The 14,288-nt window shown below is 47.6% G+C and overlaps 1 protein-coding gene across 3 annotated transcripts in view; it reads right to left on the bottom strand.

Moving 5' to 3' along the window:
* SYNPO (synaptopodin) overlaps positions 1-13,544 on the bottom strand; it is an 88,269-nt gene extending 74,725 nt beyond the window's left edge. For 2 of the 3 annotated variants that reach the window (XR_009547252.1, XM_060181245.1), the window contains exon 1: positions 12,711-12,813. The gene's annotated coding sequence lies outside the window, so the exon portion shown is untranslated. Of the gene's footprint in view, positions 1-12,710; positions 12,814-13,443 lie in introns of those variants that run through there. The other variant, XM_060181252.1, reaches the window with a different exon arrangement.
* Between the last annotated feature and the right edge of the window lie 744 nt (positions 13,545-14,288).

Raw genomic sequence — 14,288 nt, 5'->3', positions numbered from 1 at the left:
ACTGAGCCACATTATCTCACCAGAAACAAAGTCAACTTCAAATGGATCAAGGACCTGAATGTTAGACCAGAAACTATCAAATACTTAGAGGAAAACATTGGTGGAGCACTTTCTCACCTAAACCTCAAGGACATCTTTGATGATATAAATCCAATTGCAAGGAAGACTAAAACAGAAACAAATCAATGGGACTACATCAAATTGAAAAGCTTCTGCACAGCCAAAGAAACTATCACACAGACAAAGAGACCCCTCACAGAATGGGAGAAGATCTTCACATGCCATACATCAGACAAGAGACTAATCACCAAAATATACGAAGAGCTCAGCAAACTTAGCACCAAAAAAGCAAATGACCCCATCCAGAAATGGGGAGAGGAGATGAATAGAATATTCACTACAGAAGAGATCCAAAAGGCTAACAAACAATGAAAAATTGCTCCAGGTCACTGATTGTCAGAGAAATGCAAATAAAGACAACACTGAGATACCACCTCACCCCCGTGAGAATGGCATACATCAAAAAGGACAGCAGCGGGAGTCAGGCAGTAGTGTAGCAGGTTAAGCTCAGGTGGTGCAAAGCACAAGGACCGGTGTAAGGATCCCAGTTTGAGCCCCCTGGCTCCCCACCTGCAGTAGGGTTGCTTCACAGTTGGTGAAACAGGTCTGCAGGTATCTGTCTTTTTCTCCCCCTCTGTCTTCCCCTCCTCTCTCCATTTCTCTCTGCCCTATTCAACAACAACAAGAACAATAATAACTACAACAATAAAAAAACAAGGGAAACACAAAGAAATAAATTTTTTTTTTTAAAAAAAGGACAGCAGCAACAAATGCTGGAGAGGCTGTGGGGATAAGAGAACCCTTCTGCACTGCTGGTGGGAATGTAAATTGGTCCAGCATCTTTGGAGAGCAGTCTGGAGAACTCTCACAAGGCTAGACATGGACCTTCCATATGATCCAGTAATTCCTCTCCTAGGGATATACCTCAAGAACTCCATAACACCTAACCAAAAAGATATGTGTACACTTATGTTCATAGTAGCACAATTCATAATAGCTAGAATCTGGAAGCAAACCAGGTGCCCAACAACAGATGAGTCGCTGAGAAAACTGAGTTATATATACACAATGGAATATTACACAACTATTAAGAATAATGAAGCCACCTTCTCTGACCCATCTTGGATAGAGCTAGAAGAAATTATGTTAAGTGAGCTAAGTCAGAAAGACAATGATGAGTATGAGATTCATAAACAGAAGTTGAGAAAGAAGAACAGAAAGGGAAACTCAAAACAGGATCTGACTGAGTTTGGAGTAGGGCACCAAAATAAAAATCTCTGGGTGGAGGGTGAGGTTGGATGCTCAGTATCACTGGGTGGGGATGGGGGAGGATGGGATGGGACACTGGTGGTGGGAATGGTGTTAATATACACTCCTATTAACTTGTAGTCGTATAAATCACTATTTAATTAATATAAGAGGGGAAAATTGATTGAATGTCTTTTTGATGCACAGACCATAGGCTGAGTTTTAGAAATGCTGACTCCCCTAAAAGCTTAGACCAGGGAGAACTGAAGCAACCAGTGATGTTACTATATAAAAAACACAGTTATATATAAATAATGTCAAAGGACATAAATTGTGGTGATGTCATGTATGATATAGCAAATCCTAACAATAGGATTTTCAAAGTTAACCCAGGTGCCAAACAATTTGCTTATAACAGTAACTATTGCCTTCTTAAACCCAAAGAAGGCAGGAACCTCCCGCTTCCTCTATAGAACCTCTATTTCCCCCAGTTCTAGAACCTGTAGGGTGGGGCTCACTTTCCTGTATGCTTCTCTCAATTCATACCAACTGACACTGCATCTGCTGATCTCAACCTAACCAGCGCAATGAGTACCACCTTGGCATGCTTCACTTTAGAGTGTCCAGAGACGTCAGGCATGAAATGTTAACCCTTCAGCCTCATTACTTGGGTGAGACCTTTCCTAGCTCATAGGACTCCTTAATTCCATTTCAGATGGTGCACTTCTTAGCAAAACCTCAAAATCTAGATCTAGACCTGGTCCCATGAGATAGGGCATATGTTCACATGTATCCATAAATTAGGGCAAAATATATACCTGAAAGCAAAAGTGCACAATAGCCTGCAGTGAGTCAATATATGCAGCAAGTAGAAAGACCTAAAAAGGCACCATAAAGTTCCTAATGAAATAGTTTTTACTTAGATTTAGATATCTTCCTCACCTACTTCCCATTACACTTATTTCAGTCACTCCAAAGCTAACCTTATCAAAGTAAGGACTGTAAAAGCTGAGTAAGGGCAAGAGACTAGCATACTTTAATAATGACTATTTAGTCAGTATCAGCCCACCCCATCACCTGGGGCCCTAGTCAGGGAGTCCTGAGATTCCCAAACAGATATGATGGGCCTAGACCTCGAATAAATCTCTCTCTCCATTGTTACCAGTCATCTCTTATCAGGAAAAAAACAATAGATCCCTTTGTGGGCCCTCATAGGACCTTGCTCTCAATGTGGATCAACAATGGTAGAGAATGGGTCCTGATATTGGGGCAGCTTGGAACATTCCTACTCATGACCATAGATTATGAGCTCAGATCTACAGGGATGCAGAAGTCACATAGGCTCCTAAGCTGAATATGGGCCTCATATCAGATCAAACTGATGGGGTTTACAGTCAACAATATTTATACACCTTTCCCATATTTGGGAGCTACTCTCTTCCCTGATCCAGCTTTCTAGCCCTTTTACCAGCCAAGACATTGTATCCCCAGACAATAACTTGGATCCACCTGCATATCAGATGTCAGGCTCAGAAAAAATAAAACAAAAACTAAACAAAAAAACCCTAGTGTAATCATGGGCCCTTTGGAATATAACTAAAATCGGCTTACTAGCTATCTACAAAACATAAACCCCCAAATCTTCACCTGCACTATTCCAGCCTTTAGTTTCATGATTAGTCAACAATTTGTTTGGCTTTATATGTTAACTCTTCTTTTAGCCACCAGGTTCCAGATGCTAACATGATGTCAAATGGACTTCCCTGGGCAGACAACCCCACCAATGTGTCCTGGATCCCCACTTCCCCAGAGCCCTACCCCACTAGGGAAAGAGACAGGCTGGGAGTATGGATCAACCTGTCAATGCCTATGTTCATCAGGGAAGCGATAACAGAAGCCAAACCTTCCACCTTCTGCATCCCACAATGACCTTGGGTCCATATTCCCAGAGGGTTAAAGAATAGGAAAGCTATCAGGGAAGGGGATGGGATACAGAGTTCTGGTGGTGGGAATTATGTGGAGTTGTGCCCCTCTTATTCTATGGTTTTGTCAGTGTTTCCTTGTTAATTTTTTTCTATTTATTTATTTATTTTCCCTTTTGTTACCCTTGTTTTTTTTTCTTTTTTTTTTTTACTATTGTTGTAGTTATTATTGTTGTTATTGATGTCGTTGTTGGATAGGACAAAGAGAAATGGAGAGAGACAGAAGGGGAAGACAGAGAGAGGGGGAGAGAAAGATAGATACCTGCAGCCCTGCTTCACCACCTGTAAAGCCACTGCCCTGCAGGAAGGGATCCGGGGGCTCAAACCGGGATCCTTACACCAGTCCTTGCACTTGGCGGCACGTGCACTTAACCCACTGCGCTACTGCCCAACTCCCCAGTGTTTCCTTTTTATAAATAATTTTTTTTAAATGAGCAAGAGGGCCAGGTAGTGGTGCACCAGGTTGAGTGCACATGTTACAGTATGCAAGGACCCAGGTCCAAGTCCCTGATCCCCAATTGCAGGGGGAAAGCTTTGCAAGTGGTGAAGCAGTGTTGCAGGTGTCTCTGACTCTCTTCTTCTCCAACTCCTCTTCCCCTCTCAATTTCTGGCTGTATCTATCCAATAAATAAATAAATAAAGATAAGAGGAAAATGACAATTAAAAATAATGAGGGTTATTTAGTTTTTAAAAAAGAACAAGTAAAATTAAATATTTATTTATTTATTTATGATGACACAGAGAGAATGAGAGCCAGAGTATCTATCACTCCAGCACAAGTGATGCCAGTGACCAAACTTGGGGCCCCATGTTTGTAAGTCCAGTGCTGTAGACACTGCTCCACCTTGCAGGCCACTCTACCTGATTCTAGACTTGTGATTCAGTTTGTACAGCTTGGTTGTCAGGAGTTTTTCCTACTCCAGGGGCAGCTCATTCATTCCATCTTTAGCACCCTTTTTTCCATAGAAGTGAATTCTACCTCCACCACATTGATCTTAATCCCACCCTCTGAACATGTACAGAACAAGGTTCTCCTTCTTTTCAATTCCCTCCCTTAAGCCAAACCTCAGCCCCTTCAATTATTCCACACAGGAAAGAATTTTCTGGCTCCTTCTCACCCCTCCTCTGCCGACAGCCCAGTCTGTCAGATTCTCAGAATTGAGCTGACCACAACATTCCAGGAAAACAAGACCAGCCTTGACCATGGCAAGTCCATCACCTCCCTCATTCTGGGTAGTCTACCTTTACTAACACAGCCTTACTGCAGATAATTTTTTATCTTCATCTTTATTTTTAATTAATTAATTAATTTTATTTATAAAATGGAAATACTGACAAGACCATAGATAAGAGGGGTATAACTCCACACAATTCCCACCACCAGAACTCTGTAGCCACTCCCCTCCTTTGATAGCTTTCCTATTCTTTAACCCTCTGGGAGTATGGACCCAGGATCATTATGGGGTGCAAAAGGTGGAAGGTCTGGTTTCTCCTCTGAACATGGGCATTGGTAGGTCAATCCATATTCCCAGACTGTCTCTCTCTTTCCCTAGTGGGGCAGGGGTCTGATTCCAACTATGACACCATCTCCCCAGACAATAACTTGGGTTCACCTGCATATAAGATGTCAGACGCAGGCAAAAGCTAGTAAAGTAATGGGCCCCTTGGAATAGACCTACTAGCTTTTTCCAAAATGCAGACTCCAAATCTTCGTCTGTGATATTCATGATTAGTCAACAATTTGTTCTGCTTTATCTTAACTGTTTTTCAGCCACCAGGTTCCAGATGCTACCATGATGTCAACCTGATTTCCCTGGGCAGATGACCCCACCAATGTGTCAGCTCCATCTTTGTGGGGTTGTATTGTCCATTGGTTTCTAAAAACATCACTATTCAACTGCTACTCCTATGCAGCACCTCCCAGTTTTTAATCTGTGCCGTCGGCATTCTGAACCCAATAGAGGACTCTGGTGTATGTTGTAGTTAGTTTGGTTCTCTACCAGAAAGGATTTTCTTTACCTGGTAGAGCCAAGATAAAAGGACAATAATCACCACTGCTCCGCTCTCCCCCACCACATCAACGGTGAAATAAAACAATGGAAGGGGACTGTGTTTTGTCAAGTTACCCAAAGTTGTTATTAATGAAGCTCAGGACATACTTGTTGAGGCAATGAAGGGCAGACACACAAGAGGGTATGAGACACCAGACAGGTAAAGTCTAGAGGGCCACTGTGCCATCTGAGGCAGGAAGATGGGCCATGGGTGATAGCAGGAGATGCAACAAGGGAAGCAAACAGCACTGAGTCTGCAGGTGGATACAAGACCCCCTGCCTCTCCGTGCCCCCCAAGTCTTGGCTCAGCATGTGTGAGAATACCTAGTCCTGTTCTTTCTGCTGCCTGCCACCAAGGGCCACCCATTCTACCACACACACCACCACCACCACCACCACCACCACCACCACCACCACCACCACCACCACCATGACCAAATCCCTCTCCTGGTCCTAAGCAGGAGCTCAACTTGCTGACACCTGTCACAGCACACAACCTAGAGAGTGAGATGGCTGCGAGGACCTGGGTGCCTAGCTGAGTGAGAGTCTGAACCCTTAGAGATGGCGGGGAGGTGGGGCACTGATTGAGAGTGAAGGTGGGAGTGAGCACTGAGCAAGATGTGTGCATGACCTTGAACTCTCTCTCTCTTCCCTCTGAACCTGTTGAAGGTTAATGCCATGAGAGGGAGCCTACAGAATTTGGTGGGGTGAGGAGACACAAAAAGGCTCCCTCAATGCCAGCTAAGCATCTGTATATCTCTGCGACTATGTGTACACACTGTGTGTCTTTGTGTCTGTGTACATCGCTTTGGCATTTGTGGAAATCTACTGCATCTGCAACTCTGGGTGTAGCTATGTCTTCTCTGTGTAGCTGTGTTTGTGTGTCTACGTGTAGCTGTGTCTATTTGTGTGCAGCTGTGTGTCTGTAGTTGCATGCACTGTGTTTGTGTGCATCTTTGTGGGTATATGCACATTCACATGTGACTGCGTATTCCTGCAATGCACACATCTGTATGCCTGCGTATGTGTGTCAATGTCTGCATGCTCTTTATGTCTGTGTGTGTCGGTATGTATGTTGCTGATGTTACTATCTGTGCTTGTGTGTTTCTGTGCTAGTCTAGATGTCTGTGTGACTATGTGTCTGGATATCTGACTGTGTGCATGTATGAGTCTATGTATAGCTGTGTCTCTGTACCTTCATCTGTGTGTAGTTGTGTGTGTATGTGTTTGCACTTGTGTCTGTCTGTGTTGTATTTACATGCACAGCTGTGAACTCATGTTTGTGTGTGGCTGTATTTTTGTGTCTATGTATAGCTGTACATTTGTGTGGAGCTGTATGTATGCATTTTTGTACATATATTTGTGTAGTTGTGTGTGTTTGTGCATATAGGTGTGTGCACTTCCATCTGTGTGTAGTTGTGTGTATTTGTGTGTGTGTCTCTATGTAGTTGTGTGTGTGCAGCTGTGTGTCTGGGGGTGTGTATGTCTGTGTGTATTTCTGTGTCTATATTTGTGTTGCTGTGTGTGAGTATTTGTGCGTGTGTTTGTGTAGCTGTGTATATATACCTAAGTCCATGTATATTTATCTGTGTCTGTCAGCATCGGTGGGTGTCTAATTGTGTGTGTGTACTCAAGTCTATGTTCATTTATATCTGAATAACTGTGTATCTCTGTAAATATTTGTGTCTGTCTTTGTGTCTACTATGTGTTTAAACTTAAGCCTATATGTGTGTGTGTGTAACTGTGTGTCTGTGAACGTTGTATGTCCCTGTGCACTGCGTGTCTGTATCTATGTGTACGTACATGCCTGTGTTTCCTGCATGTGTGAGTGGTGTGCACATGTGGTGGGGCTGCCGGCGCCTGTCTGCAGGGCTTCTGGGAGTGGCCCAGGAGGCAGCTGGGCCAGACCAAACAACCTCAGCACTTGGAGCTCCAGGCTTCACTCTGACTGTTTGCTTTCTTTCTCTCCTTTCCGGTCTCCCTTTACCAGGTTCCTGCTTTCAGTGAGTGGGGCTGGGAAGAGGCCCTGGCAGGGTTAGCAAAGGCCCTCCTCCTCCTTCTCCCCACTCCCAGCCCTTGCCACTCTGCCGCTGAAGTCCCCTGCTGGTTCTGGGCCTCAGTTTCCCTAGGTTCCTCCTTTCTGTAAAGATCTTTCTGTGGGAAGCCACCCCCTTGCTTCTACTGGCAGTAGTTGAAGGGCACTGCAGGGGCCACCACACCTCCCTGAGACCATGGCAGAGGATGTCTCCAAAGGAGGCTTGGCAGTTTCTGGAACCAGCCCTGAGGGAGACGCCCTCCTGGGGCTCCAGAACCTCTGCCTTCCTGAGCTTCCTGCAACAATTGTCTGGGTGTGTGTATGTGTGTGTGTGACTGGAGCCATTTTCCACAAGGACCCCTGAGATCAGCTTGGGGCCACAATTCTCACTACCCATGCAACTAGAGTTGTGTTTAGCGAGCACTTACTATGTGCTAGGAGCTCATTCAGTCCCTACAAGGGCCTATCAGGTAGGTGCTGCCCCTGCTCCAGTTATACAAGACGACAGAAGGCTTAAGTAGATCTACTGAAGTCATGCAGCCAGAGGGGACAGGGCTGGGGCTGGAACCTGAGCCTGGCAAAGATAGGACACATCACCTGGGGTCTCTTCTTCCCCTGTGATAAAGACAAGAAAGCTGCCACTGTTAGCAGGGTCACTGAGAGACCCCAGACCTTTGAGGCACTATTTTTTTGGATGCCAGATGTGGTGTTACTACTTCTGTGCTGTAATGAAGATTTTACAGATCAAGAGAGTAAGAGGAGAGCTGAGGGGTACAGTGGTTCCTCAGCCACCCAGGGGCAGAAGACAGGGCACTATGAACAGTCCTCTTTGTGAACCCAGCAGCAAACTCCCACTTTCCTCTGCCCATAGTCGATACTGTTACATGTAACTCTCTACAGTCACCTGTCAACACTTAGTTGCTACCAAGCACGGAAAGAAATCAAGAGGAGAAGCTCAGGAGGTGGCACAGTGGATAAAGCGTTGTGCTATCAAACATGCAGTTCTAAGTTATCTCCTTTTAAAAATTGTTTCATTATTTTTATTTATTGTATAGTGACAGTCATAAATTGAGAATGTAGGAGAGGAGAGAGAGACCTGCAGCACTGCTTCACCACTTGCAATGCTTTCCCCCTCTAGGTGGGGACCGGGGACTTGATCTCAGGTCCTTGTGCATTGTAATGTGTGCACTAGCCAAGTGTGCTACCAACTGGCCTCACTGAGTTCAATCTCCAGCACTGCATGTGCCAGAATGATGCTCTGATTCTCTTCCTCTTTCTCATTAATTAACAAATGAGTCTTTATAAAGGGAAGGGGGTGGGAGATGGAAGGCGGGAGGGAAGGAGGAAGGAACTAAGGGGAAAAGATGTGAAGCACAGGACCTCACTGTGCGTGGATAAGCTCCCTTTAGGATCCTTTGCGCCATCTGAACCCCTGAATGGGTTAGCCTTTAGAGTGTGACCCTGGTCACACAAACAGGTTCAATTTTTATCTGAAATTGCTTATTCAGGAAGAGATGGCTATGTGAGCCCCTGCCATATCCATCAAGCAGTGCCACTTCCCACCCCCTGGCTCAGCATATCACTGCAGAGAGCTTTTGTGTTACTCAGAAGCTTCCCAGGGTTGGGCTTGTGAAGTAGCTCACTGAGATGATGTGTTGCTTTGCCACAGGTGACCCACGTTTGTGCCTGGACCCCATCACATTACAGGGGTTATCAGTGCTGTGTTCTCTTTCATTTTCTCTGCCTCTCTGTGTGTGTTTAAAAAAAAAAAAAAAGCAAAATGCTTCCTAGGGCATTACAATCCTATCTCTGTTTTCCCTTGGCCTTGGGCATGGCTGCTAGAAGTTCCACAGGGCCCACAGACCATGAAGGTCACTTAGAGTGTATTAAGTTCTAAAAAGCAACACCTGACCCCTGCCTCTACTTCCCCAAGCTTTAAGATAATCATCCCTAGCCCCCAGGAGGGCCTGCACCAGAGGCTAGACTTTGAGGCTCAGCTTTGCTCCAAGGAATCTGGTCCTCAGCCTCAAAGGATCTGTCCCACCCCACCTCCAACCCCCTCCCCCAGGAAGACATCCTTCTAAAGGAACAAGAGCCCTAAAGATAGGTGGACAGAGACTGGGCAGTGGCACACCTTGATGAGTGTACATGTTACCATGCACAAGGATCCAGGTTCAAGGCCCCCCATTCCCACCTGCAGGGGGGTATCTTCAAGAGTGATGAAGCAGTGCTGCAGGTGTCTCTGTCTCTCTCTCTCACACCCCTCTCAATTTCTCCCTGTCTCTACCCAATAAATAATAATTTTTTTTCAAAAAGTAGGTGAATGTAACACCATGCTGAGCAGAAGTGGAGAACTTGAACTTTATCCAGGGCAGAGTCCTAGAGGTGTTGGGGTGTACCAAGCCTCCCCAGAGGACACAGGACATGTTCTGCGGCTCCTCCTTCTCCCCCTGTTATCTCACTAAGGGGACTCCTTCAGGAATGCTGCCCACATCCTGGAGCTGGTGTGGTGTCTTCTACCTGCTGCAGGATAAGACAAAGAAGGATGGCTTGGAGGGGGCTTTCCTTCTGTGCAAGAGCAGTGCAATGCTCACCCAGAGTGGTAGTGATTAAGTCTGAGAGAGGACCACAGTAAATGGTTCCTGTGATGCACAGCAACAAAGTCACAGCGAGTCACAGGAGAGGGAGGCCCCAACCCATACCCAGCTCCAACCAGCTCTGCCTAGAACAGTGACCAAGACTCTGCCAGGGGCTCCCCACACCTTCCAGGGCTCCCCTCCCTTGCTGGTCTAAAGTTGGCATCAAAACACAGCCTAGTGAGGGGGCAGTTGGAGCTGAATGGCAGGAAAGGCTGAAACCAGGGTGGCCCTTCACAACCCACCCACCCGGCCATTGAGAGCAAAGCTGGGGCCGGACAAAGCACTTGAAAATGTCAGCCAGGGAACAATTTCTTTCCCAAACTCCTTACCTTAGGTTTTGAACACACAGCCCCCACCTGGAAAAGACTGACCTTTTCTCCAGCTCTGTCCATTCCCTTCGTCCACGGCATGAGCACAGACACATGCACACACACACTCACACATATACACACATCTACACACACTCATGTAACCAGCACAGCACACACACTTTCACAGGATCACACCCACACACAAACATATACACTCAGATGCATGCTCACACTCATAGCACCCAGCACAAACATACACCTAGTCTGTGCACACAACACCCAAGGAGCTACTCCCATACATACAGGCACAGTACACACACCTATGTATGGATTGCATGTATGCCATGCACACACACAGAACGTACACACAGTTGCACACATGCTCACGTACACTCACACAGAACATGTTCACACACACACTCAGGCTCCAGGGTGGTGACCAGGCTTTTCACTCTAACCCCAGAATTATAGGTCTGCTTGTGTAGGGACCAAGAGACGGTCTGCACAGCAGATTATACCTCCAGGCCCTGCACCATAGCAGCTAGCTCTTTTCTGAACCTTCAAAATGGGAGAAGCAACAGCTAGGGAAATGGAGTAGCTGGTAGAACACCAAACTTCTAAGCCTGAGGTTCCAGGTTCAATCCTGCTTCCACAAGTAGCAGAGTGCTGTTCAGAATCCTTTCTGGTTGTTTGTCTATCTGTTTGTACCAGTGCACTGCTTAGCTCTGGCTTATGGTGATGGGGAGGGTTGAAACCTGGGACTTGGAAACCTCAGGCATGAAAGTCTCCTTGCATAACCATCATGCTGTCTCCCCTGCCCTTCCTCTCTCTTTCAAATGAAACTGTCTTGTCACATATGAAATAAACAGACAAAATGGTAGCATTGGGACCAGGCAGTGGTAAACCAGCTTAAGCGCACATATCACAAAGTGCAAGGACACGCTCAAAGATCTGAGATCGAGCCTCCCATCCCCACCTGCAGGGGATAGGGGGATGCTTCACAAGCGGCAAAGCAGGTCTGCAGGTGTCTGTCTTTCTCTCCCTTTCTTTCTCCCTCTCCTCTCTTCAATTTCTCTGTCCTATCCAATAAAAAGGAAAAAATGGCCCCCAGGAGCAGTAGATTCAGAGTGCCAGCACCAAGCCCCAGAGATCCTGGAGGGAGGAAAAAACTGAAGTGGTAGAAGTACAAAGACAGCCTGTTGCCAAAATGGCAGGTTCCCAACTCCTCCTTCCCCTCTTCCATCTTCACTCATTTGGGTTATTTACACTTTCATTTCTCTCCATTGGCCAGTGTATTATATTCTATGTAATGATTATTTTTCTCCAAAGTAGATGAAGATAACACACAACCCTGTATCACAAAAATTGCCGTCTGCATGGCACAATCTACAAGCGGAGATATTATCTTAGTCCAGTCCTGCCACTATAGAGATGGGGAAACTGAGGCCCAGACACAGAAGGAGATATCCCCATGGCCCAGAGTCCAGGAAGGGCCACTCATAGGAGAGGAGATGCAGATTCAGGTTCCTCCAAGAACACTCACATTCATCACACAGTCCAAGTCCACAGCCTCCAGACTCGGCTCCAGGATGAAGTTCAAGGTCCTCTGACCCCCTTGGATGCATCTCTCACCTACCATGGGCTAGTCTGGTCCTCCAGTTGGCTTTCCCCCCCTCCCAGGGTGACGGCGAGTGACACAGCTGTGCCCCTGGAAGCTGGCTTTAGGATGAGGAGAGATTGTGGCCAGCCACACTGTAGGTCTCAGTCTTTCTCTCCAGCAAATGGGCAGAGGTGTGCAGGTGTGAGGCCGCACAGAGTGGGAGGGAGACAAATGGAAGAGGATGGTGGTCATAGCACAGGACTGCCACCAACTCCTCGGAGGTAGCCAGCGGGACTCTGGGGATCCTAGTGACAGTTGGGCATCTGGCAAGACTTTGAGACACAAGCCACCAAGAGACGGCACTTCAGCCTCATGAGCAGGGCCACTCCAGGGACTCACAGACACACTTATACACATACACCAATCCACACAATATGCATCCACACACACCCTGATGCAATCTTGTCTGTACAGATACACGCAACCCCCACCCTCTTGCCACCCAGGGGTCCACAGCAGGCCAACCAGCATCCCTCCTCACTGTCCCCAATCTCAGGCTTGGCGGCAGTTCTGTCCCGTTACCCGAAAGGAACATGTGGTTTCAGTTAGCAGCAGAGCGGGCATTTCCGCCCCAGACAGACTTACCCTGCCAGGGCTCCAGTCCCACAGGCACCCACAGGAAGGATCACCTGGGCCTCCCTGTCCTTCACTGTCCACCCAGAGAACCCCAGAGGCCCCTCTCCTCTGAAAGAACCTGTTCCCTATCCTAGAGGGTCCCCCTCACCTGCAGCAGGAATCAGCACCCATCTGTGAAGAACCCAGCTGTGCCCAGGCCTCCCTCTGGCCAAGCTGCCCGCTGGTCTCTTTGCTCACTCACTCAAGCTCTGTCTGCTGCAGGCTGAGCGGGAGGGGAGGAGGGCAGGGTGTCAGGGGGGCGGGCGGGTGGGAGGGAGGGGAGGGGGCGTGTGGAAATGAAACTTTAATAACAGAGCCCCTTTTGTTTCCAAGCATATGGGATATTTCATACATACTGAAGACATTAGCCGTCTATATTTTTTAAGGGCTGGTGCTCCAGGATGAATAAATACAGTCCATGTTCTGCTCGGCAAACAGGCTCACACCAAGTGAACTTCTGGGGTATTTCAACCTCCCTGCCCCCACCAAAAGAAGAAGCCCTAGTGACACTGGACACTCACAAATAAATGTGTTCCCCAAACCTCAGGCTGGCAGGCTTCCCTGGCTCCCTCTCCCAGACATCTGGAGGCCTTGGGGTGCCTTTTTTTCCCCCACCCACCCCCTCTGGCCTTCCTCCACTCTATACCTTCTACTCCAGAGTGAGAAAAGCAAACCTCTAGAATTCACCCCCTCCCCCCACACACACACCCTAATTTTCCTTCCCAGATTCTTCAACCCCTGCAGAATCCCAGAGTATTAGCTGACATCCCAGAAGAGTTTAAGAGTCTTTGCCCTCCTTGTTTTGGTGACTGGGAGGTCAAGGTTCAGAGAGGGGTATGGACTTGCCTGAGGTCACACAGCAAACCAGGATCTTGAGCCAAAGGGCAGTACCTTCTTCTTTCAGCAGAAGGGATCCTTGCTTCCCAGACTTGGGGGGGTAAGGGGTGGGGAGACCCCCGCCCCCAGAGGGAGGGTAGGGGTGGAGGCTGGGAGAGTGCCCGCCTGCCTTTCTCACTGGAGTGCCGCTCTGGGCACCCATCCAGGGGAAGACGTCAGCAGGGCTGGGAACAGGCCGGCCCCAGGAAATCCCCTTCAGGCCGGCAGATCCCGACAGGCCTGAAGGCCTCAGGTGCAGAGACTTCCTCCCCGGTCCGATGCTCTTCATCTGCAAGCTGGGAAGAAAGGCAGGCCCAGAAGACCTTGGCCAAAGCCATGAAGAGAGTTGCCCAGAGAGCATAAAACCAAACCCCAGACTTCAGCCCCTGTACTCACCGGTATGCTTTGGTGGGGGTGGGGGAGAGGGGGTTTCCCCAGTTGCCTCCAGACAGGGCCCCTAACTCTGGGCCTGCAGGCATCCCACTCCCCACCCTCTACCATGTTAGATCACACTCCCAATCCAGCATTGCCCACTCAGTAGCCCCTTCCCAATAGCTGTGTGACTCTGCACTTAGCCCAGGTAAGCAGCCACAATTAATGTAAGCATTTGATTGCTGAGATGTTGGTGAAATGTCTACTAAGCACCTCTCCCCACATCAGGCACCCTGGCTGCACTGCATACAGTGAAATAAGCCCACACTCTTTTTCCAGGGGCTCTAGGGAGAAAGAGGAGTCTCCCTCTCTGCAGATATTTGCTTGCCACTCTGAGAAAACTGAGGCCCAAGGAAGTTTAGGCAACTCCCTAAAACAC

The sequence above is a fragment of the Erinaceus europaeus genome, chromosome 2, assembly GCF_950295315.1.
Source record: "Erinaceus europaeus chromosome 2, mEriEur2.1, whole genome shotgun sequence".
NCBI classification, from domain to species: domain Eukaryota; kingdom Metazoa; phylum Chordata; class Mammalia; order Eulipotyphla; family Erinaceidae; genus Erinaceus; species Erinaceus europaeus.
Note: the sequence above shows the minus strand (reverse complement) of the source record. Positions and strands in the feature narration are given on the sequence as shown.